Source organism: Bos javanicus, chromosome 11, assembly GCF_032452875.1.
Source record: "Bos javanicus breed banteng chromosome 11, ARS-OSU_banteng_1.0, whole genome shotgun sequence".
NCBI lineage: Eukaryota > Metazoa > Chordata > Mammalia > Artiodactyla > Bovidae > Bos > Bos javanicus.
The window spans coordinates 101,297,208-101,321,631 of NC_083878.1; the positions used below are offsets into that span (position 1 = coordinate 101,297,208).

The 24,424-nt window shown below is 50.6% G+C and overlaps 1 protein-coding gene across 14 annotated transcripts in view; it reads left to right on the forward strand.

Annotated features, from left to right (window-relative positions):
• The first annotated feature begins 608 nt into the window (after nt 1–608).
• Nucleotides 609–24,424, forward strand: part of PRRC2B (proline rich coiled-coil 2B) — an 84,201-nt gene continuing 60,385 nt past the window's right edge. For all 14 annotated transcript variants that reach the window (XM_061433869.1, XM_061433879.1, XM_061433875.1 and 11 more), the window contains exon 1: nt 609–699. The gene's annotated coding sequence lies outside the window, so the exon portion shown is untranslated. The remainder of the gene's footprint in view (nt 700–24,424) is intronic.

Consider the following 24,424-nt stretch of genomic DNA (forward strand, 5'->3'; position numbering starts at 1 on the left):
CCCCCACCTCCCCCCCCTCTTCCCAAGCCGCCCTGCGCCAGGGCCTCGCCCGCCCCTGGCCCCCTCCAGCCCAGCCCCCTCCTCTTCCGGCCCGCTCCGCCCGGCTCCCGACCCAACCCCGCCTCAGGGCCTCCTTCCCTTTCCCTCAGCCCCGCCCCTCAGGCACCCCTCCCCCCCTCACTCCCCCGGCCTCTTCAGGGGGCCCCCCATCCCAGATTCCCCCTCTCCCAGGCCCCCTACTCCCGGCTTCGTCTCCTAGGCCCTGCAGGCCCTCCCCTGGGCCCCTCGCGCGAGCTCGACCCCCTCTCCCGGGACCCCAGCCCCTCCTTTTCGGGCCCGGAGGCGGCTGGCGACCGCGGGTCCCCGGAGGCGCGGCAGGGGGCGCTGCGCGGGCTGAGGCGCGGCTGCGGGCTGAGGCGGCGGCGGCGGTGGCGGCGTGAGGAGGAGGCGGGCGGAGGCGGGGGCGGCGGCAGGCGGGGGGGCGGGGAGCCGAGAGCTGAAGGGAGGCGAGCGGCGAGACACAGGCTCCGAGGCTCCAGCGAGCGAGCGAGCGACGAGCGAGCCGGGAGGGAGGGAGGGAGGGAGCGAGCGAGCGAGCGAGCAGCCGCGCCGCCGCCTCGCAATCCGCCGCCATCCCGCCGCTTGACCGCCGCCCGATCGCCATCGCCCGGCCCAGTCGCGCCCGCGGAACTACACCAGGTGGGCCCGGGGCGCCGGGCGGCTGGGGGCGGCGCGGGGCCGGGGCGGCGGCGGCGGGCGCGGCGCTAAAAGATGGAGGCGGCGCGGCCCGGGCCGGCTTTTGTCTCTCTGTGGCGGCTGACTGACAGCGGCGCTCGGGCCGGACCGACCTTTGTCCGCGATCGCGGGGGCTCCGCCCGCCCCGCGCCGCTGCCGTCGGCCCGCGGGGCCGGGCTGGGGGCGACCGTGGGGCGGGGGGTGCGGCGGGCGGCCCTCTCCCCATTGTTGTGGCGGCGTCGAGCGGCCTGGGCTCGGGCGCGCGGCGGGGTCGGGGCGCCCCCGGGGCCGGGGTCCTCCGAGGGAGGGGCCGCGGGGCGGCCGAGGCTGCGGAGAGCCCGGGGAGTCGCCTTTCCGGCCTAGATTCCGGCGGTCGCGGGTGTCTCGGCGGCCGGAGGAGTCTGGGCCGGTTTCCTGCCGCCCGGACCCCCATCTTGCTTCCTCCTGAGAGCGGCCGCGGGATGCAGGGCCGGGGCCCGGAGTCCCTCGCCCCCCGCCGGGTGTCCCCGAAGTTGGTGATCAGGGTTGCCGGCCTGGGTGCGAGGGGCCGGGGGCTCACAGCCGCCCAGACGGCCGCGCTTTGAGTGCGGGAACGAGAACATTATTTTCAAAACACTTAATGCTCTGTTGCTGAAAATGTTTAATAATAAACAGGATCTCTCCCCGCTCAGGGCCTGCCAGATGGCTCTTTTTTCTCCCCCCCTCTTCCTCCCCGCCCCACCCCCAAGTAAAACCCAGCACTGTTGAAATCGCGGGCCTCTGAAGAGTGGATTTGCCTTCGTGAAATTGGAAGGCGTTTTTTTTTTCTAACCGTTTTTTCCCTCTTTCGAAATACCGTGGGAGGTCCAAGCCCACCTTGAGGCGAGCCGAGGAGGTGTTTTTCAGCCGAATGGTCGCTTGAAGGAAGTCGGGGGTAGGGAAGGGGGGCTGGGAGCTCTCCGGAGTGTGTCATTTGCTACATGGCTGCCCGAGAGAAACCTTTAGAAGGCTTTGGTTCACAGGATTGTTCAATTGTCCCTGAGATTGTTGTTTTTCTGTAAGGTTTTGTGTGCATTTTAAGTGGCCTTGTACATCATCCAGTTTGGTTCCTGTAACCGTCCGTTTGAAGTCTCAGCATGGTTTCTGGGAATCCACTTGCAGCCATCTAGCCCTGTTTGTGCAGTGCTGGGGTGTTAGGTGGGCCTGGGGAGGCCCTGACTTTGAGGTTCAAGCCCTGCTTGTGTCAAACAGCTCCGGTTCCCAGAGCCTTCGTTGACACACGTAGGGACATTGCATCCTCTCCCTCATAAGGCCTGGCACACAGTTGGTGCTTAATGGTGGTTTCTCCTGTGGCTGTTTGTACACCTGCCATCAAGTCCTAGGATGGAAGCTGAGCCACTGGTGGTGCCACCCTTCGTGCTGAGTGGTCAGGCAGATGCCACAGGTGCTGGGCTGAGGCATGGCCAGGGAGAAGGATTGCAGGGCACAGAGCATCACTGGGCTCTTGCTTGTTCAGCGCTGGGGCTCAGTGGGGAGACCAGGCTGGAGAAGAGCAGGCTTTGGAGCCCTCAGGAGCTCCATCGACCTGGGCTGTGTGGTGGTGGGTTTCTCCCCTGGGATCCGGGTGCCTGCCCTTTCTGAGGCTGTTCCCGCAACTGGGTTTAAGGCACAGCAGAAAACATGAGATGCTCGAGGCTGAGGACAACAAGCAGAGGCCCAGGGAGTCCTGCCTCTTGAGGGTTACTGCTTTCTGTCGGGAATGGCAAATAAACATTTGCTTGGACACATGTGTCCCTTGGAACCTGGATTCTGGTCCTCATTGGGTTAGCTTACGCAAGTCTCAGCCTCAGCTCCTGCATCTGTAAAATGGGAATAATTACACCTTGCCTTGGGTATCTGTTGGGGCTCTTGGGAGCCTCACATACTATTTGCAGCAAAGCACTTCCATCCATGGGAGGGTGATGAAAATGTATGTATGTTTTTGTTGGTTATCTGGTTTTTTGGTGTCTTTTTAATTCCTGATCTTTTGCTCCTGTCATTTTGGTGGATGGAACCACCCCAAATTCTGTCCGCAGCTGATGTTTTGATTTTGCCTGGTAGCACCAGAACGGCCAAAAGAGCGAGGCTACTCAGCCAAGTCTGAGGTTTGTGCTGTTTATGGGAGACCGTAGGAAGGACTGAGGCTAGTTAGGGGAGACTGACCCCAGTCTTGGCCATGGGTAAGGACTGAGACCTAAGTTACCTCTGGACCAAACCTATAGCTTGTTTGTAAAGGGCCCTGGAGACTGCTTGAACATAAGGTGGTTCTGCAGTCAGTGGGGAATTTGTTTCAGTTCATTTTGGCATTCCCACAGCCACCTTGGTTTTGTTTTGTTCTCTGTGTGTGGTTTTTTTTTTAAACCTCCTTGGAACCTTCTGGCCTCCTGGCTGTGTGACTGAGACGTTCTAGTGGGTCAAGTCATCCTTTCAATTTTCCCTGCTTCCTGCCTCTTGGCCCATCCTTTCCGTCTGATTTCAGTCTGGCCCAGCACTGTGGATGGAGGTTAGCTGGGTGGTGATGTGATGAATTCACTGCCCCTTCCACAACCTTTTTATTTACCTGTGAATTTCAGCTCTGACTGGCTCCCTAATGCTACCTGCACGGTGGAGGGGCTTGTTCCAGCCAGTTGTGGGTGCTTGTCTCTCCTTAAACATTCTGGGTCCTCTCCAGTCTCCTTCAAGCCCAAATGGGTAAAAAGGGAGTCTGGGGAAGGAAGAGCCAGAAAACCTTGGGAGAGAGGAATTTCAGGAATGGCAAGTCAGAACTAGTTCCTGCCCGGTCTAGTTGCCTGGAGCCTGGCCCAGGGATTTTTGTTGTGCCTTTTGGTTGGCCCATCCCCCACTCCCTTTTAAATTTCAGTTTTTTTTTTTTCCCTGAAGGATTATTTATTGTGCTTTCAAGTTTTTTTTTTTTTTTATTGCACAAAGTACTGACTCATGTTGCTAATGGATGTATGCTGGTTGTATGTCTCATTATTCTACCGCTTTAAGATTGCTCATTTCTGTATTTGTTTCCATTTCAAACCAGAATAGGCCAGTTGGGCCAGTACTTGTATTTCTAAATTTGATAATGAGGCTTCTCTTTTGTCAAAGGTGTGTATCTTGCTGTGGGTGGGCAGGTGTTAAATAGGGCCTGTCTACACTAGATTTTAAAGCAGTGCATTTCCCTGTGAAAAAGAGAATTTCTGAGATGTTGGGGTTTGTGTCCTGAATTTCATATTTTACTCAGGGCAAACTAGACTGGCTTCTTTTCCAATCATTGCTTGATTTCTTTCTTAAGATTTTTTTCCTGGGGGTTGTATAGACTTAAACCTTAGATTTGTCCTTTGAACAAAGAAATAAAGGCATAATTTGGAAAATATATGTACGTATAACTGAGTCATTTTCCTGTACACCTGAAACTCAGTATTGTAAATCAACTATAAAATTCAGTGAAAAAATAAAAAGGCAACGAGGTATATCACAGGAGTATATTGAGTATCTTGTAATAGTGTATAAGGGAAAATAATCTGAAAAAGAAAAATATATGTAACTAGATCATTTTGCTGTACACCTTAAATGTGTTGTAAATCAACTGTACTTCAATTAAAAAAAGAAAAGTAAGGACGTCTCTGGTGGTCTAGTGGTTAAGACCACTAGAAGACTCTGTGCTTCCAACAGAGGGGGTGCGGGTTTGATTCCTGGTCAAGAAACTAAGATCCCACGTGCCTTGTGGCACAACCAAAAAATAAAGTAAAACAAAAAAAGAAAAGGCATGGCCTGTGGTGCTGGAGATGAGAGAGAGGTGGGAGATGGTGAGCTTTCTGATGGAATAAAATTGTTTGGACAGGCTTTTGGGTGAACAAGGTGCCATTTGGACTGGCGTCTTGTGCCATTTGGACTGGCGTCTTCCCCTGGGAACAGGAGGACCTGGGCTTTGCTGTAGGTGGTGTCGCTGTGCCTCTGTGGGTGGCACGTGGGAATCTGCTCTGGGAGGGAGGCCTGCCTTCCTGAGTTGAGCCAAAAGTCTTGGTTGGGCTTGTTCTGAGCTGTGCTTGCTTTTTTTTGGTGGTGGTTTTCTGTGTGGCCTGAGCTCAGGGCTGGGTTGCTCCTGTGAGGGTGTTGGCTTGTGAAGCTGTGCAGGTGGGGAGGTGTCTGTGGGCAGAGCGTGGTCTATCTTGAGTTGCTGGCAGTCCTTCACATTCTCCCAGGTGACTTCCTTCCGCTCTCACCTCTGCAACTGGTTTTGTAGCTCTGCTCTGTATTCTTCCTCCTTTCAAGAAAGCTGCCAGCCTTTTCCTCCTTGTGGTAATGCAGAAACAGTATGTGTTGCTTTTAGAAGTCACTGCTGGACTTTGGCCAAGCATGGTGCAAGGCTCTTTAAGTACTTTTCCCCCAAAAGCAACCTTCCCCCGAGGGGTGGGGGGACTGCAAAATACTGAAAAGAATAAAGACAAAAATAAAAACACAAATCACCTCTAACTTCACCATCCAGAGATAACTGCATTAAGACTTGTGTATTTCTTTCCTTTGATTATATGTTTTTTTCAAAATTAGAAAATACTGCTGTATACACTATTCAGGGATTATAGATCCTCTTAACGTTATAGTATATTTCCCCGAGTTATCGAAAACATGACTTTTTAATAATTGTGTAATTGCTGTTACGTGGATATGTCATGATTTACTTAATCCTCCATTATTAGATTGTTGTTACCCACTTTTTGTTCTTACAAATAAGACTTTAGGGAGCATCCCTGCTTACAAAGCCTTGGGTCCACATTGATGTTTCCTGTAGGTAGAATTCCCAGTTGGAGGGTGTGCAGGCTCCTGCTTTGGCTCAGCAACAGTGTCTCCTGCAGCCCTGGCTACCTCTGTGTCCAGCCTCCGTCACAAGGTGGCTTCCTTCTTAGACCCCGGAGTTCTGGGTGTCTCAGTCCTGGCGAAGCCCTTTGATGAGCGAAGTTGGGGTCTTACTCTGTTTCCTGGCTTGGGTGCGGACAAAGGTCTCGATTTAGACATTTACTGTTCTGGGACTTAGACGTGGATGCCCCGCTCATGTTCCTCAGGAGCTCGTGTCCAGTGGGGGAGACGGCACCTCCTTAGAGAGGCCTTCCAGGCCCCCAGCCCATCTCCATCGTCACCCTCCGTGGTTCTTCCCTAGCCCTTGCTGCCGTTCTGTTTGCTTTTTTCCTCTTGCTTTTCTTTTTACAACTTTAAATGCAGGGTTTTTGTTGTTGTTGTTGTTTTAAAAAATTATTGTGGGATAGAAATGACATAAGATTTACCATTGCAGCCATTTTTAAGTGTGCAGCCTAGTGGCATAAAGTACATGCCCAGCGTTGTGCAACCACTGTCTCCAGAACTGGATCGTCTCTGCACGCTGAAACTCTGCGCTGATTAACACGCCCCCCTCCACCAGCCTTCCCCCTGCCTCAGGCCCTGGCAGCTTCCAGTTACTGTTTGTCTCTATGACTTTGGTTAGTCTGGGTCCCTCAGATAAGTGGAATTGTCCGATATTTGTCCTTTGGTGAATGGCTTCTTTTACTTAGCATGGTTTTTCAAGGTTCATCTATCTGTGGTGTTGTGGCATGTGTCTGAATTCCATTCCTTTTTAAGGCTGAACAGTAGTCTCTTACAGGCTTCCCTGGTGGCTCAGCTGTAAAAGAATCTGCCTGCAATGCAGGAGATCTGGGTTTGATCCCTGGGTCGGGAAGATCCCCTGGAGGAGGGCCTGGCAACCCACTCCAGTCCGAGTGCCTGGAGAATCCCATGGACAGAGGAGCCTGGTGGGCTCACACAGAGGTGAAGGCGACTGAAACGACTAAGCAGCAGCTGCAGTCTATATTACACACACCACGACCGCATTTTGTTTATCCCTTTGTCTGTAGATGGCCTACAACTTAGAAATACTTTGGGTTTTTTTGTTGTTGTTGCTGTTTGTTTCTGTGCTGCCCTGCATGCAGGATCTTAGTTTCCCCACTAGGGATCCATCCTGGGCCCCCTGCAGTGGTAGCGCAAAGTCCTAACCACTGGACTGCCTGGGAACAGCCCAACATTTTTGCTGTGTTTTTTTGACTCGCCCTTACGCCCCAGTGGAATGCGTGTCACGTGAAGCGGATTCTTCGCTTCCCGCCTCCCGATGCTCTGCGTCTCACACAGACGGCTCTGCATATGTACACATCGGGTGAGAAGTTGAGCCCAGCTCGGCCTGGGTTCAGGCGGTCAGGGAAGGCCCTCTGGAGAACGTAGCTGACTTGAAGTAAGCACCTCTTGAAAATAGGGAGCCCTGGAGTACTAAAAATGTGTTTCTAAGTTGAAATGCCTAGGCTGCAGAAGAAAGCTAGTGAGTCAGCTTGCTTTCCAGAGCGCTAGGCCCTTCAGTGTGGATGCGGTGAGAGTGCTGGGGGTGGGGTGGGGGGTAGGACTTCAGCTCCAGGCCTTGAGTTGATTTTCCCAACGTGCTTCGAGCTCTTCTCTGTGTGGAATTGGGGGGGTGAATCTCACTGCCGCACCAACTGGAAAAAGGAGGTCACCTCCAGCACTCTCTCCACGCTTCCTTTGTTTCTTTAGAGCTTTTTTTGGCAGGTGTTGTTTACATCCAGTTCAGAGCTTAAAGAACTGCTCTGTTCCAGGGCATGCAGAACACACAGGCTGGTCTGGGAGGGCCAACCTGTCCATGGGTCTGAATGGGCTGAGTGTTCAGAAATAGCTGGGGAGAGTGGAACACTGCCCCGAAGCATAAAGTGGAATTCTTTCTGATATAAAATTAATTGCAAAAATATACTTACTGGGGAAAAAAAAAAAGCAAATGTGTGTAGAAAAATGAATGATCTTCTCTTCAGCTTCCAAGGCAATAGGCGTCATTTATGTTCGGTGTGTTTATCCTTCTCATACTAAAGAGCAGAGATGGGCTCATGCTGTTGTTTTCTTCATTTTCAAACTTAATCATGAGCTTTTTTCCCCCAGACTAGTATATACAGATCTATCATACTGTTAATGTTTTAAAAATAATATTTGTAAGGTTTTTTTTTAATATGCATGTGTATGGAAGAAGAAAACAAAAATAGGTCTTAATCTTAACCTTGGCCCAGACAGTCCCAGTTGACTTGTTTTAGAAAGTACTTAGGAAAATTAAATCTATATTGAAAAATATAAGGGTTCTTCCCCAATCTCTCTGAAAGGAGACCATTGTTTGAATTTTTTTTTTTTGTGATTCCTAGCAGGGAAGAAAAATAATGCACATTATCGTGTGTGTGTGTGTGTGTGTGTGTGTGTGTGTGTGTGTGTGTAGACCTACAGCAGGCTGCCCCTCACTTAATGTCGTGGTGTGCTCCATGACACCTGTGTAGACTGATTACATCATTTATTTTAGCAACTACAGAGAATGATCTGTGGATTCACATGATTTTACCCTGTTTCCTATCGGTGGACATTGGGCTATTTCTAATTTTTGGATAATAATACAGTTTTGGTGAAATTCAGTCAAATTTGTCTTCATAAACATATAATTTGCATGTGATAACACTTGAGAGTATGTTTCTGTAGTGTGGGGTCTTCCCGTTGAGTAGCGTTTCGGTAAGAGTTCCGTTAAACTCTTTTTCAAAAAATTTTGTGCCAATTTACATGAAGTAGTATACGAGAGTGGGTGTTTCTGAACTGGGGGCTTTTCTAAGTGAATCATCATTTGAGGTCATTTTGGGCGCGCACGTTTCCCAAATTAAAAGCAGCGACTGTTGAAGGCTTCCTGTGGTCTGGTGTAGGATCTCAGCCTTTGATTGGCATTGACAGGCACAGCAGAGGTGGTGTTTCCCGAGGACTCCCAGTGCAGGTGCCTGGGCATCTGCTCAGATGAGGCCGGTGGGGGCTGGTGGGGCCGATGTGTGGAGAGGCGCAGGTAGCCAGGTTTACTTTGCTTTTCCTTTTCAGTTAAAGTCACGGTGCTTGGCACAGGTGTTTTCTTCTAGGCTTTGTGTATTCAGAGACCGCCCCGTTGGGGAGTTCTCACAGCAGCCCTTCTGCGGGTTTCTGAGGCTCGGTTACAGCCCTCGGTGGTCTTGCTGCTGGGATGCAGCTGACTGTGTGGGAGGGGTTTATCTGGAGGCCTCTGCTCTCTTGCTCCCAGTTCCCTACTCATCCACTTGGTCTCTGGCCCCCACTTTCCCCGCCTGTCTATTCTAGGAGCTCACACCTAGTGGGCAAAGTGACTGCGGAAATGAAGACCCTGGAGATGCCTGGGTGGGATTTCATCAGGCCAGGTGCTCCGGGAGACGAGTGCCCAGGGCGGGGTGCCGTGGGAAGTACAGAGTGCCGGCCCTTGCGCTTGCTATTGTTAGTTGGAACCTGAAGAGAATCCATCAGATTCCTTTTCCTGAGGGAGAGTAGCCCTTGGCTTTGGTCAGCTGTCTTCATATCCAGGTTCTTCCACTTGTGAGCTGTGTGATTAAGATGATTTAATCTTCTGGAGTCTCCATTCTCTTTGTCTGCAAAATGTCACAGTGACACCTGCCTCCTAGCATTGGGGGAGGATTCAATGGGTCCTATGCTGAAGTGTTTCTAAGGTGCCTGGCACAGGTGGGCAGGCGCTCAGTAAACAGTAGCTATTAATGGCTCCTGGATCCAGCACTAGCTGAGGGCCTGGGGGTTTGGAGCAGGCAGGTTTATACACTTGGGGCTCTTTAGTTTGCTAGAGGTTAGGGTTTCTAATTGTGTGCTCAGCCCTGTGCTGAAGATTTAAACCCAAGTCTCACAGCCCCTGCCCTCACCAGCAGGAGCTCAGTGTAACCAAGGGCCTCTCTGGGGCATTGGCGCTCTCCCTACTGTCCACTCTCTCCAAGGTAAACACCCCCAACAGGAGCATCTGATCACTGCCTGCTGCCCTTCGCTGAGTTTGTTCTTTTCTTGGAGAGTTTTAGGTAAATGTCTTGAAAAGAATAAAGACAAGGTTTGTTGAAGTTGATGGCGTCAGGCAGACAGACCTTCTGGACCTTAAACAGACCTCCTTCACCCCTGTTTGCATATGTGAGCCTCCGGTTCTCAGTCTGCCCAGAGCGGGTGGAACTTGCCTCCCAGGGTTGCTCAGAAGCAGGACGCCATGTCGATTCTGTACCGCCAGGTTTGGTGGTGGTTTAGTCGCTCAGTCGTGTCAGACCCTTGTGACCCCATGGACTGTGGCCCGCCAGGCTCCTCTGTCCATGGGATTCTCCCCACAAGAATGCTGGAGTGGGTTGCCATTTCCTTCTGTAGGGGATCTTTCCCACCCAGGGGTCGATCCCGGGTCTCCAGCATTGCAGGCAGATTCCTTACTGACAGAGCCACCAGGAGTTCTCACAGCTCAGTTTACCCAAAACTAAAAGAATGTAGTGAAATGACAGGACAGGCCTGTGACACAAACCCCAAACACTCCAGAAAGCTCACAGAGTAGAAAATCAGTCATTCCTTGCAGTTGCTCTCTCTCTTTCAGATTGAGAGATGAGTGCTGTCTTAAATAATTTCGTTTTCTAGTAATGGGAATGTTTTAACCACCTGTGAGTGCTTACCCTGGCGTGACCCTGGGAAACGGGAGCTAGGAACCTGCCTTTATGTGTATATACTTAGATGTCCTGTGTGTGGTTCCCCAGCGCTGTCACTTTGGCCCTTTCCTGCCTGGAAAGGGCCATGGTCGCTCTCTGTCCACTTGGGTGAGTCCTCGCGGCGTGTTGGTCGTGTCTGGCAGCAGCAGAGCGTAGGGTTCGCCAGGCACTGCTCTCCACAGAGCGTCAGGCGAGTGATAAGGTGTTGGCGTGGGGAGTCCGGGGAGCGGGGGCAAGGTGGGCGTGTGCTCTGTGGCGTGGCCTTGTCGGGAAGGGGCAGCACAGTCTGTGATAGTTGGGAAACGGGGGCTGTGAGAGCAGAGCTCTGTCTGGAGGGGGCTGCTCCTGTAATAGCCGATTCTCATTAATAACCCGCTGGGAGGGATTGGGGGCAGGAGGAGAAGGGGACGACAGAGGATGAGATGGCTGGATGGCATAACCAACTCGATGGATGTGAGTTTGAGTAAACTCCGGGAGTTGGTGATGGACAGAGAGGCCTGGCTTGCTGAGATTTATGGGGTCGCAAAGAGTCAGACACAACTGAGCAACTGAACTGAACTGAACATCAGCCTGTGTGCATGCGGATGCATGGCTCCTCTTCTCCAGTGCCGAAAAGACAGATTGGCATCCTCCTGAAAGCCCCTGGGCAACACTTGGCCCTCCTTTTTGGGGTTCTTCCTTTTCAGACCTGGTCTTGCCTGATTGGTGGCCCGGGACTGTCATCGTTCTGGGTTTCCTCTGGAGTCCGAGGCTTGGAGAATAAATGGCATACAGATTCCCAGACTACAGTCCTTTGGACATTGTTGGAGAGCGTTGAAACCAACCCAGCCCTTTTATCCCCCTGCCTTCAGTATGTGTGTGTGTTAGGCACTCAGTCGTGTCTGACTCTCTGCGACCCCATGGACTGTAACCCACCAGGCTCCTCTGTCCATGGGATTCTCAGGGCAAGAATACTGGAGTGGGTTGCCATTCCCTTCTCCAGGGGATCTTCCCGACCCAGGGATCAAACCTTTCAGGAGGATGTCGACCCCATAAATCTCAGCATGCCAGGCCTCTCTGTCCATGAGGGGTCTCCTGCATTGCAGGCAGATTCTTTACCATCTGAGCCACAAGGGGAAGCCCTGCCTTCAGTATATTGGGATTTTATTTTCTTCCAAGAGGAGTGGCTTGGGGTGCTTAGTTATTGATGGACCATCTCTGTCACAGCACACACCCTGCTGCAGCGGCTTAGTTCTGAATGGGCATGATAGAGTGCGAGAGGGTGTGGTGCGACCTTGGCCTGGTCCTTCACTTCTTAGCCTCCACTCCCTCATCTACAGGAGCCACAGAGGACGGCCACCCCAGCGTTGTTGGCAGGATCCTCTGCATAGCTGTAATTACTATTCTGCCAGTCTGGTGGAGTAATTCCCTGCTCGGATTAGAGGGAGGCGTTGCCCTCCAGGTGGAATGCTTTGTTGCTAACAAGCCTCCTCTGGGGCCACGTGCAGCCTGAAGCTGGGGAGGGCGGTGGGTGGAGGAGGGCTGCCTGGGGAAGACAGGGTCTGTTCTAAGGGTGCTGTGTGCCTCATCCCCGTGGGCATGAGCTGCCGGAGGGCTTCCTGTGTGATGAACCTGATTATAGAGGTCTGGGGTCTGAGCCCTGCTGGTTTCTCTGCACTGCGTCCCAGTTCTCTCCTTCCTCATCTCTCTGTCTGCCCTGCGGTTCTTTGGGCACAGACTAAAAATAGGCTTCACAGAAATGTCAGACAGTTCAGGAGTATTGGCCCGTGTGTAAAGTTATATGTAGCAGGACGTTGGCTGTAGCATTATTTGTCACAGGACAAGGTTGGAAATCAGTTACATGTCTGGAGAGCGTGGGTAAACACATGTGGCACAAATGTGCAGTGGAATACCAGGCAGGCTTAAAAAGAGTCTCAGGGTGGTGTGCATTTTCTTGGGAAAAAAAAAAAAAAGGCCACAGTGTGTAATAAAAAGCAAGCAATAGTAAAAGAAAGAAGTTTCTGCATGGTACAGTAACAACCCTCATCTATAGAATAACAATCCAAGACCACAAACTGCTGATAGCTTTACACAGCATCCACCAGGTTCACATTGTTACCTTTTGAGTTGGATTGACTTGTTCTGCGTATTTTAGGATCATTTGAATTTGTTACACTGAACGTGTATTAGAAATACCTGTTAGTTAACAGAGATAACTAATTACAGAGGTAACCCATATAAATTCAAATGAAGACACATACCTATGGGCCAGACCCCTGGGTTGGTGCGGACTGGTGCCTTACTGGCTCTTTCCTGGTAAGAGCATCATCCAGGCTCTGAGTTTTGCTCAGACTTGCCTCAAGTGTCTCACCTCCTGGTTCCAGGGCCCTGATGGGGGTCACAGGAATCCAACCAATTCAGTTATGTCTGTTTATATATCACTGGTCCTCAGAAATTGCTTTGTTGAGCTAGTTAAAAGGAACAATCCAATACAAATGCCATCTCCAACTTCTGTCCTCTGCTAAATCAGGTTTTACAATATAGATTGCGATGGCATTTGCAGAGTGCTTCTCACTTGATAATTCGCCATTATTTGGAGGCAGAAAAGGAAGGAGAAATGGAAATAGAGCTTATGTGTCCTGTGTCTCTTTTATTTGCCAGGTCCTTGGTAAGTTTTGACCCTGGGCAGGGAGACCTTTGTGTGGCACATCCGTCCAGCTGTCCATCCCTGGCTGTATGTTGAAATTGCCTTAAGTTTTTTATTTAAAATTTTTTTTTCTCCTTGCTAAGTGAACTGCATGTTGAAAAGGTGAGATAGGCCAGTAGCTCTCTGCAGATTGCAAATGGATTTCTAGCTGAGTCCTCTCTCAGGCTTCAGCTCAAGCTAGTGTGCCGCTGAGCTAGGTGAACAGGGACTGACCCCACTGCCCGTGAAAGAAGGAGTTTTAAGAGTTTTAAGTAGATTAGCAATGGTGACGATGGTCACCGGTCCCATTGAGCAAGTGCTGTGCTTGGGGACACGCGAGGCAGACCCCAGTGGGTGAGGAGCCTGTGGCCGGCGCACACCATGTGCCCGTTGGACCCTAAATTAAGAGTGGGGTTCTTTACCTGATGCTTCCCTGCTCAGACCCCACTCCACCCTGGGCCAGACTCTCCCTGCACAGTCACCGGGGCCCCAGGGGTACGGACAGAGCCTGGGAGAACTGTGGGCATTTTATTTTGGGCCTCAGGGCCCCTTGGTGGCCAGCATGGACCTTGTAATCACAGTAGCAGGTGTTTCTCCAGTGCCCAGCACTCCTGGAGGAGTGCCTGGATGTTAGACTTGACTGGGTTCAAGTTCAGGTTTTGCTGTGCCTTAATGGCACCCCACTCCAGTACTCTCGATGGGGGAGCCTGGTCGGCTGCCGTCTATGGGGTCGCACAGAGTCGGACACGACTGAAGTGACTTAGCATAGCATAGCAACCTGAAGCTAGTGACCTTGGGCCAGTCATTTAGCCTCCCTGAGCTTTGATGTCTTGTCTGTAATTGAGGGTACAAGTACTTTTCTCTAAGTGGCTATTTTGTTCCAAAGAACTCCTGTTTTAAATTCCAGCTTTATTCAAATGTGCTCATTAAGTTACTTTTGGCTGTTTTCTTGGTTAATTGTTCCTGCTTGCCTTCACATTCATTTGTGTCTTTTTTTCTGACTTCTTATCAGATGCTTAATTTCATTCTTCTCTGTTAGGAATTTTAAGTTTTTAGATGATTAAGTTTCCTCTGAGTACAAATTTGTCTTTGTTTCAGGTGTGGTGTTCTTTTCTCCATCTGTGCTATTTTCTAGGTATTCTGCAACTGTGATTTTGAATTCCCCTTTGAGTCAAAAGTTTTTTAAGAGGGAGTTTTAGGTTTTCCAACTGATAGCGTTATTTTTACTTCTGCTCTCATTACATCTTGTTTTATTGCACTGTGGTCGGAGATTTTTGCTTTTTCAGGATTTGGGGCTTTCCTTGAAGTCACACGTATAGAATAACTTTTTGAACATGTTTGCTGATGTACCTTTCACATGACTCATTAGTTTCTGTTTGAGTGGGCTTTAGATGAAATCTTACCTAAGACCAAGGTTTCGCGATTTCTGTGTTTTCCAATGTTCTCTACTTATAGTGATTCTTTTCATTTTTAAATTATTCTATAAATATAGGTTCATGACAGTTGTATTTTCATTGTGGAGTGTACTTCCCCCCCCACGTAAAATTGACTCTCTTCATTCTGCTTATGTGTCTGGCTTCTTTTATCAGTGTTATTACATGTATTTGTGAGTTTCACCCGTGTAGTTGTGTGTGAGTTTATTCCTTCTCATTTATCTTTTATCCAGTTTTATTGAGATATAATTGACAAGGTGTACAGGATAGTGACGTGACTTTCATACACTGTGAAATGATTACCCACAGTAAGTTTAGCGAATGTCATCTCATACAGATAACAAAATTAAAGAAATAGAAAAAACTTTTTTTCCTCCTGATGAGAACTCCTAGGATTTACTAACAGATTTTCATATATAACGTACTGCTGCTGCAGCTAAGTCGCTTCAGTCGTGTCCGACTCTTTGCGACCCCATAGACGGCAGCCCACCAGGCTCCCCGTCCCTGGGATTCTCCAGGCAAGAACACTAGTGGGTTGCCATGTCCTTCTCCATGCATGAAGGTGAAAAGTGAAAGTGAAGTCACTCAGTCCTGTCCGACTCTGAGCGACCCCATGGACTGCAGCCCACCGGGCTCCTCCGTCCGTGGGATTTTCCAGGCAGGAGCACTGGAGTGGGCGCCACCGCCTTCTCCGCTGTAACATACAGTAGTGTCAGTTATGTTTATGTGTTGTGTATTGCATCCCTGGTACGTACTTATCTTGTGACCGGAAATTTGTACCTTTTGACCACCTTCATCCTTTCCCTCTCCACTCCCCTCTGGTAGGCACATATCTGCTCTCTTTTTCTGTGAGTGAGTTATAGTTACTTAGTTACCTAATTACTGGCACTTTGTTTAATTGGCCCACAGCACTATATTGGTTCTTGGTACACAGCATAGTGATTCAGTATTTTTCCACGTTTCAAAAGATCACCACGGTAAGCCTAGTTACCACCTGTCTGCTCCTTCTCATTGTTAAATAGTATTCTGTTATGTGAATATAGTGGCTTCCCTGGTGGCTCAGACAGTAAAGTGTCTGCCTGTAATGCGGGAGACCTGGGTTCGATCCCTGGCTCGGGAATATCCCTTGGAGAAGGAAATGGCAACCCACTCCAGTACTCTGGCTTGGAAAATCCCACAGGGGAGCCTGGTGGGCTGCAGTCCATGAGGTCGCAAAGAGTCGGACATGACTGAGCGACTTCACTTTCACTTTCCTGTGAATATAGTATTTGTTGGTTCTAGTAGTGATAGATTTTTTAGCTTGTTTCCATTTTGAGCTATTCTGAATAGTGCTGGCTGCCATTAACACTCTGACACATCTTTCATGCGTGTGAGTATGTGTTCTCTTGGGTTCATACCTAAGAGTGGAACTGCCAGGTCACAGGGGAGACGCTTGCTCGGCTTGAGTGGACGGCTGCCTGTTTTCAGAGATGCTAGCGGTTGGCATGCCCGCTGTGGGGCAGGAGCAGTGTCCTCCACACTGTAGCGCTCGTTGTCAGGTTGTGTCGGCCCTCCCCACACTGGTCTCCGGATTCCGTGTCATTCCAATTCCAGACTGATTTCTGAAATTGATATGAAAATCAAAGGCCAAGGATAATCAAAGCATCCTTGAAGAACACAGCTGATGTACTGAAGAACACAGTGCTAGATGTGAGGACTTGGTAAGAACTACGGTAAGTAAGGCATCGCAGTGTCGGCAGAAGGACAGACAAATAAACGGATAGAATAGAACTGATCTTGAAACAGACTGCGCATGAATAGTCACTTAATTTGTGACAAAGGTGCCACATGACAAATGGGAAAGGTGGCCTTCTCAAAAGTACTGGGAGGGGACTTCCTCCGTGGTCCAGGGGTTAAGGCTCAGCCTTCTAACACAGGGGGCATGGGTTCAACATCTGGTTAGGGAACTAAGGTTCCACATGCCATGGTGTGGCCAAAATTTTAAAAAAAACATAATATTAAATAAAAAGTACTGGGAAAGTTGGATTCTCTGTATAGGGGTGGGGGGAGAATTTTTCTACCCAAAATCATATCCAGGATCAGTTTTAGGTAGATTACAGAGCTAAACATGAAAGAGAAAACAGCTTCTAGAATAAAACAGAATTAGCTTTATGATCTTGGAGAAGACAAAATTCTTTAAATAGGATACAGAAAGCACTACCAAAATAGGAAAGATTTATACATTGAAGTGTACTTTAAACTTCCTATATTCTTGAGCAAAGATTACAGATGCTCCAATAACATGCAACACATACTGTTTTGTAATTGCCCAGATGCCTTAGAAGACCTGCCAGTTCCGTCTGCCCTGGGGACCCCTGCCCTGCTTTCGTCAGGGCTGGTCCGCTCTTGCTGTAGTGCAGCTGCCGTCTTGGGCCTTGGGTGGTGGTCCCTCTGGGTCTCGTCTCTCTGTGCTGGATCCCTTGTTTCTTGCATCCTGTGTGTATCATCAGTTGGGGAACGTGAGCATCGAGTAACAGCAACTGTCTTAAGCTGTCTTAAACAATAAGGAATTTATTGGCTCAAGTAAGTAGAACTCCAGAGGTGGGCAGGTTCTGGGTGTTGGTCCTGTGTGGGGTGTCCCTAAGGAACCAGGTGGGTCACTGGTAAGGAGGCTGAGTTTTTCCCTTAGACCAGGTGTGCCCCTCGCCCAGCCGGGTATGGGCCAGCCTCTCAGGCCTCTTGTCTGCCTGGGGGAGGACTAAGTCACTTCCTCTAGAAAGGAAGAAGGGAGAACTGGCTTCCAGGCAGGAATGGCTACTGCATTTATTTGCCTCTTATTCACTGGAGCATCTTTCCTTGCACCTTTCTAAGAACGTAAATGTTTTGTGGCCTTGTGTGAGTTGAAAACGTCCTTCCATCTCCACACTTGGCTCGGTCAGCTGGATACGAGGGTTAATGATGCTCATGAGAGTCAAGTCACTGGCTCATGAGGACTCACTGCCATTCCCTTTGTTCCTCCCCGGGACCTTTTTTGTGGGTCGTGGTTGGCTTTTGGCAGCTTTGGGGTTCTTGTCTTTATCCCTGATGTCCTGAAGTTTCCCGTTGTCCTGTGTTCTTTTTACACTCATTTCTCTGAGCACTTGGCAGGTCCTTGCAATCTTGTGTACTTCAGCTCTGGGAATTTCTCGTGTAATTTTTATTTGATAATTTCCCTCCTCTTGTGTTTCTGGAAATCTTAGTTAAATCTGGACCCTTGGATTAATCTAATTTGGGGTAGGAGTAGAGACTAGTATTCACTTACCCCCTTGTTAATTTTTCTGGGAGATCCTTTGTCTTGCATTTCTTCTACTGATGTGAAAGTTAAAAATTTGTAAGAATAGTTTGGATTTATAGAAAAGTTGGAGGTTCTGTATATTCTGCTCCCAGTTTCTCTTAAAAAGATCTTCCATTATTATGGTCCATTCCTCCTGGCTACTTAACCAGTATTTATACATTGAAGTCTGTATTATTCACATTTCCTTAATTTTTGCCTAATGGCCTTTTTCTGTTCTAGGATACAATGTTTAGTTGTCACATTTAGGTTCTTCTAGGTTGTGACAATTACCAGATCTTCCTTGTCTCCAGTGACCTTGAGAGTTTTGAAGAGAGATTTTGTAGAATGCTCCTCCTTGTGATTTGTCTGGTAGTTTTCGCATGATTAACCTGACATTATGGGGGTTTGGCTGTCTTGTCTTTAATTCTTCCTTGGGCTTTTTCCTGTTTTCTGATTGCCCCTTAAGAGAAAAAAATCCTGATGCTTGCATGCTGCATCTTCTCTTAATTTCCTCAGGACATTAATTAAAAAAAAAAAAAGTCTTTGTTTCCTGGGGCCTCGTCTGTTTCCTCCAGGTTCTTTTGTTTGTCTGTTTATTTGGTTTCTGTCTTTCAGTCAAGCTTTCAGATGAACACAGCTGATTGGAAAACCTGGTGGGTGAGTCAGAAGGAGCTCTTGGGGGTGGGGTGGGTGAGTGAGAAGCCATCCTTTTATTCTTGAGACCCCAAGAGCCTGCATTTTTTGAGAAGACCCCTTCTTTGCCAGGAGTGTGGAGACCTCGAGGGAGGCAGTCTTGTTTGTCTCCCTCTCTCCTGTGAGGCCAACAGCAGAGGGAGTCTCAGGCCCTCAGGGTCTGCGCCTCAGGTTTTCACTTAGCTTCTGTTTTTAGCTCCTTTCTTCACTCCCACCACCCTCTTTGACCTGGTGTTCTCAAGTCCAGACTTCTCTTAATTTATCCAGGGGGTGGGGAAGAGGGAGCTGACGTGGGAGGCTGGCTGTTGTACATACAGTCTTTCTGCAAGTGCTCCCAGCTCTAATATCCTCTCCCCGCTCCCACCCCTGCCCTGCAGTCTAACAGGGCACCCAGTGCTCCTAGGACTTCCTGAGCTCTCTGGAGTCCTGTTTCTAGGCTCCTTTAATCTCCTAAGTTTGTTCCTACTCATGTCTGTTATTTGCTAAAGTTGTCCCTGTCTTTTGGGTTCTCTTTGTTGTTGTTGTTTTTTAGAAGGTTTTGGAAAGATGAGCCATAAATGCCTGTGGTCCTTATGCCCTGTTTAACCAGAACACCCCTGCTTTTTAAAGAGTTTCTGTGAATCAAATGAAATTGAATGAAGGGTCATATCTGGGATGTGTGTGCACATGTAGATAGGTATACAGTCACGTTTACGTACGTATGTGTAATTGTGTGTGTGTGTTTGTTGATGACACCACTCAGCTGCTTTTTTCCACGTGATCAGTGGTGGTTGTCTCATAACATCAGGACATCTAGAGCTGCCTTTTGCAGTTGTGGCAGCAGAGGTTTGCAAGGCCCTGAAGAAGGGATGGGTTAGGATGTCTGGTCATTTGGCACCATGTCCTTACAGAGCTCTCTGTTCTCTTGAGAAGGGAGGGAGCCTGAAGATGCAGGGGGGCTGGGGGTAAGGGAGTGACCAGGCCTGTTGGTGGATTCCTGCTCTGCCATGGAGGTCTCCATCGCACCTTGGGACCACTATCTCTAGTCTCTGCAACAGCCTTCCAAGTAGATCTTCTGTCCCCACAGCGGGTTTGGGCTCACAGGCTCCTTCCATCTTGGCGATCTGTGTGGAGAGAGCTGCTGCCTGCTGGAGGGAATTGGTCCTCATGGGGAGGGCTTGCCCCCAGAGTCTGTGCGGCAGCACTGGCTGCTCCCTGGTGATAGAGCTAATCTCTCTCTCTCTCTGTACCATCCTCTGTTTTCAGCAGTGGATCTGTGAGGTCCTGGGGTTTGGGGAGGTTGGAAGGCGTGCTGTCTCCTGAGCTAAAGAAAAGCACTTCCTGCCAGTTAGTCCTCTTGCTTGCTTACAGTGCCCAGACTCCAGCTGCTGCGGGTGACGTCATTCCTACAGGAAGGGCTTTGGGTGTAAACAGAGTCGCTGGTGGCTGCGCCGGGCCGGGCGGGGAGAGTGACAGGCGCGGCCAGCTGGGCCAGCGGCCTCCAGTGCTTGTGCTCAGCTTGTCTGCAGTATTCTCTAAGCTCTCCTTAAAATCGCTTTCATAATTTTTTTAAACAATGATCTGTTTAAAATTCAGATAGTTTTTGACTTCCGTTGCTGAACTCTTGAAGTAGGAAACAAAACCACAATGGAAGAGTAGCAGGAGGCAGATAATTAGCATCGCAGCCCAGTGGCCCCTGCGTCCCAGTGACTTGTGCTGGTGAAGAGGTCCAGCAGTGTGACTGGGAGCTGGGTGATGGGTGATCATTTTTCATTTTGTTTTTTAAGCTTCACGGTTTTTCTGTATCAAGCATATATTCCTTGTTACTAAGACATGTTGGGGGTAAATGAATGAGCAGGACCAGGGCTGTCCACTGCAGGTCTGTCCTCACCCCGGCGTGTGGTTGCCTTGGATACCCCTGCTTACTGCCCTCACGTGGGATGCCTTGAAACCGGGGCAGTTCAGTGCTGTTCAAAAGGTGGTTGCAGTGAAGTGTTGATCTCGAGGGTTTCTGAGCATTAAAGCACATCTCTGTCTCCTAAGAATTAATTAAAGGCATTCACAGGCAGATCTTGAACCCCCGAGAATTTTCGGTCTTGGTTTGAAGGTCTGCTCTCTGCCGTCAGGGTCCATAGGCTGTGAGACCACAGAGAGGTCCCTGGAGCCTGGAGGTAGGCAGGAAGCTGGAGGCGTCACTGGCCGCAGAGGAGAGGGAAGATTGAGTAGTGTTGCAGGGCCAATGGTGGTGCTGAGCCTGGGGCCCGACCTGTGGGAGAGCCCTGGATCGCGTGTGTTGTGTTCTTCATTCATTTATTCCTGATGCCAGCCTTTGAGGTGCATAGCAGGGTGTTCATCTCAGTAAATCCACAGGGAAACCGGCCAGCGTGGAGGTGACATGCTGACCTGAGTTTGGAGAGAGGAGAGCGGCGGGGGTGGGGTGGGGACGAGAGTGGCAGGGGTGTGGGGTCGCCTGTTGGTCCTGGATTTGACCCTCCAGCAAGCATCGGGATGAGGTTGAAGGTGTCTGAGCAGGTGCCCGTGACCTGGTTTGGTTCTGGTGGGGGGTGTTTAGGGCTGGATGGGGTTCAGGGCAGCGGGGGGGCAGGGCTTGCAGACCCCATGTGCCGGAGAAGTGGGGGTGGGGAAGGGCTCTAGCCCCTGCAGCGTGGCCTTCGCCCTTACTGCCTTTATGTTTAACTGCTATAGCTTCCTGAGTGTGCTGTCTCCTGGGGGTGTGGCCCTCCTCGCATTTCTCTCCTGCATTGTTCCCACCCCTTTGTTGTCCCTCAGGCCTTTACTTTCCTTCTGCTTATTCTCCTTCCTGTGGAGGTTCGTGCTGTGTTCTGCAGTCATGCCTCACGCCTGTCCTGCAGAAACCTCACCTGCCTGGGGCTCCTGCAGGTGGAATGATTGGTCCCAAGCTCCAGCTTTGCAGGTGGGCCAGCTCCTGCCTGTTGGGGCCTGGAGAGATGTGGCGGGGGGTCCCCTGCTTCTGGCCAGCCAACCTGATTTTCTGACTGGGGCCCTGAAGGGAGCCACTGAAAGCCGGAGGTGTGGAGTTGGTGGTGCTATCGCTGGGCGAGACAGCAGAAGCTCCCCTGCAAACCCAGGTGGGGTTCCCCACCCTCCACCCTCCACCACATCCTGGGGCATATATGAACCCCTCTTTGTTGAGCCCATTTCCATATCTACTTCTCCCTTTAGACTAGGGGTCCGGTGGCCGCAGCCCCCAGTGCCGGCCCCCTTCCTGTTTCTGTGAATGGAGCTTCGCTGGAACCCAGCTCTGCTGCTTCCTGTGTTCTGGTCGCAGCAGTGCAGGGCAGGGTACTGTGTGCCGGAGGTGCCTAGTCCAGCCCTCCACAGGAGGCACCTCCACATGCCCAGCGCTGAGTAGCCCCTCGGCAGCCACAGAGTGGGCAGCACACATCTGAGAACTTGATGGTTGGCACCTACCCTGTGTTAACGTTCTTTTTCCACAGATGCTGACATGTTGGAGAAGGATGGGATTATTTATTCATCTCATCCTGGATTGTGTGGTGATGGTTCTTTATGTTCTGACTGAGACTGGACAAGCATACTGTCTGGCGACCATGTCCTTTCCAGACCTGCTTATTTCCTGACCTGTTTACCCAGCCTCGCTCTCCGCTTCCATTCCTAAGCGGTTCATGCTTTTTGGTGTGTTCTTTGTGGCAGTGGGATCTTTCTTTGCTTTCACCTCATCCCAGGTTGGGGGCTTCTGCTTGTGCCTGGTGACTGTGGCACCTAGGCTGAATGCACTGTTTCTGTGGCTTGTGGGTCTTCCCCGGGGACCCCCCCTCTCTGAGCTTGCAGTGGGCCCTTCAGTGTCGGTGACTGGAGGAGAGAGCCACGTGGTGCTGGCTCCAGGTATCCTCAGGATTGAGACTGCTCAGGAAAGCAGATGATTTGCCCAAATGTTGCCAGACTCAGGGACACCTGTGAAAAGCCTGGATTTGCCCCGATGTAAACCTGGCTGTTGTTGGTCAGCAGCATTGGCGTGTAGAAAATGTTTTGTTTTTAAGCACTTTGTCCAGTCCCGTCATCTGTACAGTCGCCCAGGAGGTACCCTTTGAGCCAGGGTTGCCACATGTCTGAGCCAGGGCACTCGCTGTCCCCCAGGCCGAGCCCCAGCAGCCTAGAGTCAGGGTCCCTGGGCAGAGAGTCTGCAGTCAGGTGTCCCCGCCTGGGCTCCAGGCCTGCCCCAGCACTCAGTGGCCTGTGACCCTGGACGGTTTACTGCTCTGTCCTGACCATAATGTAGTGTCCTTCTCTGTAAAGCGGACTGATGACCCATAGTGTCTTCTGAGCATGGAGGGCAGCGAGTGTCAGCGGGTGCCCCGCTCTCCCTGAGTGCTACCCTGGGGAGTCCCTGGCTGGGCGGGCATCTGCCGCTGGCTGGTATCCAAGTGGAAGTGAAATGAATCCTATTACTCGGAAATGGCTTTTTATAAGCTGGAAGCTGGGAGGTCCTCCCTCTAGTGGACGAGAGCAGGCGTCTTCTGGTGACCTGACGGCTGGGACTACTGTCTGGAGGGGCGGGGCCTGGATTAAGTTGCCTTTGTGGGCGAATCTTTCTGGCTCCTTTGTTCTTGTAGAGCCTGGCCTCTCAGCACTTTTAGGAAAGGAAAGTTGCCAGATTAGGCAGATTCGGATTTAAGATGTCCTTTTCTTCATTCCCCTAAAGTTGTCTTCACACGGATTTGGGGTGCTTTTTGCTTCTTTCTTTCTTGGTGAGAATGCCCAGGGACCCAGGCAGGGCCTGGGGAGGGCGGGCCTGGATGGTGGGGAGGGCTTCCAGCAGGAGGGCAGGACGGGGCTCTAGTTGCTGTAGATGGAGTACCAAGGACCCAAATTAGATCTTGTTTAGGAAAAAAAAAGCAACACCCCAGATAAGAATTCTGCTGCCTACAAAAGGGAGCGCGTGCAGAGCGAGAGCCCTGGCTGGGCTCCAGGCTTGCTCTGTGCCGCCCACAGAACCTGGAGTCTCCACTGGTTCGTCCCCAACGAGCCAGGCTGAACAGACATGCCCCTGACCCACCAGAAGCGTGTTCTCTGGCCTCCCAGCCTCACGAGCCACACCCACATGTTTGTCTCTGCCATGTGACAGGCTAGTCGAGCCCTCGACTAGTAATCTTTGCATGTGTATTGACAGACCAGAAACTCAGCAGATATTCATAACCTGGGTAAAGCCATACCAGCAGTATTCTGGGCCTGATGTTTGTGAAAACCCAGGGGTAGGTAGAGCAGCCAGAGACGCAGGTGGGGCAGAGCTGGGCCCTAGACGTGACCCCGATTCTTGGAGGAGATGGATACCTGTGTGCTGCTGGGGAAACCAGAATGGGTTTATTTGTATTTGGTATTTGTTCAGTGAAGTCTTCATGCAAAGAACCCTTGCGTGCCCCGAGGCTGGTGTCTGTAACCTTGCTTTGTAAGGGGCCAGGTATATACCAGTAGTTGTTGCTCTCTGGGCCCCCTGCGGCCTCTCGCAGTTTGGCCAGGCTGGCTGTGTGTAACTGGCCTGCCCTGCTGGAGGGAGAATTGGGCCTGAAGGACGTCCATCTGTGCGCTCTACGTGGAGCCTTATGGTGAACAAGTATCAGGCCCCCTCCCCCACAGGGGCTGTTTCCATAGCAATGGTGACTCAGTCGCATTGCCTGTTAGCACCCCAGATTTCTGTAGCAATGCAGAATCCAGTCGTGATGTGTGGTGAGACGCTGCTTTGACAATAAACCACGTAATTTCATGGCCGTGGGTTATTAACATTGGGTATGTTTGATTTTAGAACCTGTTGGCATTTGTGAAATCTGGCTGTGGTCCCTCAGTCTGTGTGGGAAAACAGGTCTAGAGCGGCCGGTAGTGTTCTCAAGTACATAACTTGGTTAAAAAGTGGGAAAAGGGCCTTCTAAAAAGTATGCCTATGGGTTCAGAGCAGGTGTTAGCCCAGCGTGTTCCTGTCTTGGCCTCACTGAGGGGCTTTTGTCAAAAGGAGTAGAAAGCATATTCCCTAAACGTAGTACGTGCTCAGTTAGCATTTGCTGAG